Below are 6,715 nucleotides of genomic sequence, written 5' to 3'. Positions count from 1 at the left end.
CGCAATGGAATACTACTCTGCCATGAAAAGAATGAAAATCTGTCACTTGCAGCAACATGGATGAACTTAGAGAAAAGTATGTTAAGTGAAATAAGCCAGGCACAGAAATTGAAATACTGCTTGTCCTCATAAGTGGGAGCTAAAAAAGGAAGGAAGAAGGGAAAGGAAGGAAGGAAGGAAGGAAGGTAGGAAGGAAGGAAGGAAGGAAGGAAGGAAAGAGGGAAGGAGAAAGGAGGGAAGGAAAGAAAGAATCACAATAATACTCTGAACTTTCAAAAGAGGAGAACAGAACTGAGTCTACTAGGGGTGGGAAAGGGGAAAAGGGAGGGGGGTTAGTGAGAATTTGGTACAGGGCCACAAAAACGATTATATTGTTCGCGTTGAATATGCTAATTATCCTGGAAAAATAAATAAAATTAAAAAAAAAATAATGTGTTGCAAGATCTTAAAGCCTTGTCTTAGCCATATTCTGAGTTAAAGAGGAAGATATACCCAGGCTTAAACTAAAACAGCCCAGGGATGGAGTAACATCTTGGGAAAGTTATTTTTAAGAGGAAAAGAAGCAAACTACAAAAGAAAAGACCCATGAGACCCATGAGAGTGGGAGGGATGGTGGAGAGAAAAATTAACTATCCATGAGCACAAGACATTCATGAAATATGCAAGGTATCTTAAGGGATTCCCCAAAATACCAGTAATACACCAGGATGTCAACATTTAATCAGAATATGACTATTGTTACTGAGCCTTCAGGGAAAGTGTGGCCTCATGAGCAGAAGACCCCCAGACGATTCTCACTGCCTTTTTAATCTCTGGCATCTGATTGTGTATCCTAAGAGAATGTTGCAGTGAGTTTGGGGTACATATGAATATAAAAGCTATATAATTTTCAACAAGACACAGAAATTTATACAAAGTTACTGCATTATTAAAGTTTTCCACAAATCAGTTTGCCGATATCCCAAAAGAAAGGAGGCACAGAATTTTCTACGAAGTGTTTTTTCTTTCCAAAAGACATACCAGATAGCAGATTTTTGCTGAACCAGCACAGCTGTGCTTTGGAAAGAAGGAGAAAGATGAAACTGGTTTTTTCAAGGATTTAAAATCACAGTTATTGACTTAATCAAAATTACAATTCTGAGACCTGCTTTATTTTCAACATGTGCATAGTGAGAGTGGTTGATACAGTGTTATGAATTTCTGTATTTGGTAAGAGCACCAAAGGAATGTGCCTACTTTTCTAGGACAAGGTCTATACCCTGCAAACCAGGCCCAGCAATTCCAATATCAAGTTTAATCATCTGTCCAGAGATAGCCATTAAACTCCCAGAATAAATCTGAAAAACATTTGTAAGTATTTTGCCACTCCTGAAAAGCTTTCATAGCTTGCTGTATCATTTTCTCCAAGTGGTAATTGTTTCAATGTCCCAAGACATTAAAAGCTATTAAAGTCTAATGACCCAAGTCTTGTTTTTCCTTTAAAGGTGAAAACATTTTATGATGCTCTAGCTTTTTCTTTATTAGTATTTAATTGGCTACCAGTTTTACAAAATTCACAATTATGTCTATCTACATAGCACAAATCAAATCAATTCAGTGAAATTATTGGTTTGGAAAAATTAGGTTTTGGTTTCATTATTAACTTTACTGAAAATGTTTTATATATCCAAAACAGCCATTTTCATATTCAAATGAAAGATATAAGGGTATCACCAAGAATTACCAAAACCTACAGGTAGCAGTCCTATTTTTAGAGTTTCTTTTGCTACTAATATTTGCAGTCTGTTTTTTTACCAGAGATTTTTGGTCTTTACCTGATGAAAACTTTCATCATTGCTATGAAAAAATTGTATTCACTGGATACTATTTTATGATTTTTACGTAATTATCTCCTGTATGGGTGCAAATGTAGTACACACTTTCTTCATTGCAATTTTCTCCCTCTGTGAAACATGTCATTGTTCATCCTGTGAAAAGCAATATTACAAATTTTACTTAGCTAACCAGAATTTAAAAGAAAACATGGCGGTAGATTGGATGAAAGAGAAAATCATAATTTTGGTAACTATAATTACACTGGAAATCCAGTTACATGCTTTTTTTAAGCTATGGCAAATTTCAGATATTTTAACTTCTCATGTACCATCAGCTCTGTGGGGAAAGTAGGATAATTTAGTTAGGCTCCCTCAACATTTCTTGTAAACAAGTTGGGTGTAGGTGGAGTTAGTGCGCATGTGCACCAATGTATCTTTTTAGTTACTTGCTATTGTGTGCTATGCAGTTTGTGAAGCAGAGCTGGCAGGCAGAGCTCAAGTCTGAAATAGAGCAGCCTAGCTCAGAGACCTGCATATGAAGGGTTTGTGAACAGGGTCGGGCGGTCTGTGAGCACTGGACCCTATCCCTAGCTCTACAAGCTCAAACAGTGTCTCAACTAGAAGAGGAAAATCACTGGCAAAATATAAATAAAATCAATCTCTCATTAATCAAATCCTCCAGTTGATGTATACATACATTGTGAAATAGTTAAATATAGCTAATTAACATATGCATTACCTCACATAGTTATTTTTGTGGTGAAAACATTTAACATCCACTCTCGACATTTTTTTCAAGAATACAATATATTGCCATTACTATACTGTAATCACTATATGGTACAATAAATCTCTTGAATTTATTTCTTGTACCTAACTGTAATTTTTTATCTTTTTCCCAACGTCTCCCCAACCCACTTCCCCCAATGGTCTCAGCCTCTGGTAACTACCGTTCTACTTTCTTTTTCTATGAGATCAATTTTTTAGATTCTACATGAGTGATATCATGCAGGATTTGTCTTTCTGTGCCTGGCTTAATTCACTTAATATGTTGTCTTAGCCATTTGCATTAGTTACAATGTTAGCATCAAACTTCAATCAATCTTAAAATCTCTGGATACACTTTTCTATTTCTCTTTTTCTTCTTGCAGTGTTTTATTCAAAGTGATGAAAGAAAAATAGAAATTTGAAGAAATTATCTTTCAGAAAGTTGTAAAAGTCATTACTTAATTTATCTGTATTGAAATTCATTGATTTCTTTATATTTTCCCACTATTTGCCTTTATGTTCATGCATGGTTGCCCTAGGAGTCTTCAGGAGACAGCCAAAGGTCTGCAGTTTATGACACTTCTGTTTAGTGCTCTCCCTGACTGTGAACAGCCTCACTAGCATTTGTTGGGCACAACTCTATTTTAGATGCTTTACTCTTAAGATATGACATGAACCAAAGCCTGAGCAAACCACTTAAATAAAAAGGACAGAACTTTCATCTCTAATAACTAAAGCAATAAATCAAAATGTGTTCAAACATAAATATATGCAATTGTTTACTTATAAATTAATTTAATAGGAAAATAAGAAAATAAAATAAACTCTTAATACTAAAAAGTTAATTAAATATATCATACTTCATTATGTGGTATGCAGGATAGAAGTTGAAGAAACATTTTATGTAAAACTATTTATTGACGTGTAATAATTTTCCTATATTCCTACCTGACAAAAAAGTAGGAAAAATATGATAAACAGATGAAACTAGTCTATTAAAAATGTACCTAATAGTATAAATGTTTTTTACTTTTACTTTTTGTGTGTGATGACTTTTCTGTCTTGTGTTTCATTTGCCAAGTTTCTTCATTGAACATACATTATTTTGTTAATAAAAAAAAGCAATTTAAAAATTGAGACTGTGGTGATCATCATACAGGAGTCCATTATGTTTATTCTCTGATACTTCCATAAGTCTAAATATTTTAAAGCACAACATGAGCTACAAGCACAGGAAGTTAAAGGCATTAAGGAGAGATGTTTTAAATAAAACTGTCTTTGGGAGTAAAGGATTTTATGCTTCCTGGTACAGAAGGAAGGACATAATAGAGTTTTGACAAATATATTACTAACATTCTGTGGGATCTGTAGGATGTGTTTTTCAGACCCTGCTTCACTTTTCATCCCCAGCTACAGAGTTAGCAGATATTATTATATGTCAGCCCCTCAGAAAGTACCTTAGCTGCAGCCCCCTACCTCATCCAGGGGCTTGCGCTATCTGGGGAGTCTATATTCAAAGGCCCATCTACTGTGAGTAGAAAGTCCATCTTTGCCAAATGGGGGACAACTCTGAAGAGCCATTCCAGCTCCAGAACTCTCCATGGGGAGGACTGGGGCAGTTGTTGGGCCTGCATCACAGCTCAACTTTCTCTGTCCAATCCTGTCTCATCCCCCACCTTCCTCAAGTGTTGATCTCAAGGGCCTTCCCAGATACACAACTTGTACGTTAAACCATCTCAGAATGTGTGTCCTAGGGAACCCAAATGGAGTCTAACAAACAGAACAAGAGAAAACATTCTAGCCCAGGGCAAACTCCAGTATATTTTATTATAATGTTATAGTTTGTTTTAATCTAGCAGAAGATATCCTTCTACATTCTTGGACATAGTCTCTTCAACATAAAATTGAGAATTAGCATGTTGATTTTCATTAGACTCTTACTAAAGTTGGTATTTGTTTGGAAGTTATAAATTAAATTAGGGAGGTTTATTATATTCAATCCTCCTAATAAGTAGCACCATAATTATCTTCATTTATTCAAATCCTTTCTTATTTACTTCAGTAAAGTTTAGTTAATTCTTAAAATAAGGCATGCATATTTTTTGTTAAGGATATTATACAGTGTTTTGGGGCTTTCAACTGTGGATAGAATCTTTTATGCTCTGATGTATAAGTGATTTTCTTATTTTATTAATATTAGTATTTCCACAATTAATCACTTTGTGAACATTGTTCTATCTATAGTTTTTTCTGCTATTATCTTAAAATCCCATGAGCCATTTCACTTTGGGCATGTCTCATTTAATTTCTTTTAGAGCATTAAAACATGCTGTTAATCACATTCTATTTAATTTTTCAGTACACGTTCTGGAAATCATCAGTACCATCAGACTCCAACTGTTTCTTTCTGAATGCAGAGTGTTAGAATGGGAAGAATGCAGCTTTCATTCAAGTCACCAATTTTGGTTATGGTCACAAGTTTTGCAAATTACTATGGCTTCAAATATTTTACTCTCTGTTGAAGAAGCAGCTGGGATGTTTGTTAGAAATGCAAATTTCTATGCTTTTCCTTAAAAAGAGTCTGATTTTGATTTTCTTAAGGTGTCCCAAGTGATTCTGAGGTAGGTTGCCCCAGGATTATATTTTGAATGATGGTGGGCGATGGGGCAGGGATGGCTCAATGGAACCTACTGCCTATCACAGCCATGTCTTCAGGGAAATTTTAACTTCTGAGATTTTGTCCCAGTGATAATACTGGTGAATGCAAGCTCCATGACAGGATAACTTTTGCCTGTTTTGTTCACATTGGCATGTCTCATCTAAACAGTACAGGGTGAGATACGTTATAGTTGTAATAGAGCTTGGATGTGTTGTCTCCGCAAAACTCATGTGGAAATCTGATCCCCAATGTGGCAGTGCTGGAAGCTATCTGACTCATGAAAGGATTAATGCTCTCCCTGGGGGGTGGGGGGGAGTATTGAGTGAGTTCTTGCTCTATTAGTTCCTGCCAGAGCTGGTTGTTTATAGGACCCTGGCACCTTCTCTCTCTTTCTCTCTCTTGCTTCCTCTCACCAAGTGATCTTCTGGTACCCACCAGCTGCCTGCCACTTTCCACCATGAGTAAAAGCCTGTGCCAGATGCAGCTGTCCCAGAATTATAAGCCAAATAAACCTCTGTTCTTTATAAATTACCCAGTCTCAGGTATTTCTGTTATAGCAACACAAAATGGACTAATACACTCATAAGTCAGTAGAGAGTACTAAGAATTGTCTTACCTAAATAGAAGGAGGAGAGAATATAACCCTAGAACCCTAGAACAAACACGGCTTTGGTCCCACCTTCACAACAAATTTTAAAAGCTAAACCAAAAGAATCAAAATATTTTTAGGTAACTTAATCATATCCCAGAAAAAAGCTCCATAATATGTATAATAATTTTAAAATCTAGCATCCAATAAAATAAATTTATAATGCTTGGCATCCAAACAAAATTTAACAGCATGTACAGAAGAAACAAAATACAATTCATATTGATATTGATCCAGAAATGAGCCACAAAGATAATAAAATTAGTATATAAAGATATTAAAATAGTTACCATCATTGTATTCCATGTATTCAAAAAAAATTTTAAATGGTGAATATGTTGAAATAGAAACATAGAAGATATCTGTAAAAAAAAAAAAAAACCTCAAAATTATCATATTTCTAGAGATAAAAACTATAAAAATAACTAATAGGATTAACAGCAGATTAGAGATAGCAGAAGAAAAGATTAGTGAACTTGAAAATGTATCAATAGACACAATCTAAAATGAAATGCACAAAGATAAAAGACCAAATACGTAAATACATAAATAATTTCAAGGAACCAAGTACATGTGTAAAAGGAGTTATTAAATAAGAGGAAAGTGAGATAGGATGACAAAACCTATTTGAAGAAATAATGACTAAAAAATTTCTAAAATTGCTGAAGTCTATAATATGTGAATATAAGAAGCTAAATGTACCCCAATTACGAGTAACATAAAAACAACTACATCAAGGCACATTATAATCAAATTGCTTACGGCTACTGCTAAACAGAAAAATCATGCCTAGAAGAAAAAATGTGACATGTACAGAGGAATAAA

Source organism: Cynocephalus volans, chromosome 2 (assembly GCF_027409185.1).
Source record: "Cynocephalus volans isolate mCynVol1 chromosome 2, mCynVol1.pri, whole genome shotgun sequence".
In the NCBI taxonomy this organism is placed as follows: domain Eukaryota; kingdom Metazoa; phylum Chordata; class Mammalia; order Dermoptera; family Cynocephalidae; genus Cynocephalus; species Cynocephalus volans.
Note: the sequence above shows the minus strand (reverse complement) of the source record.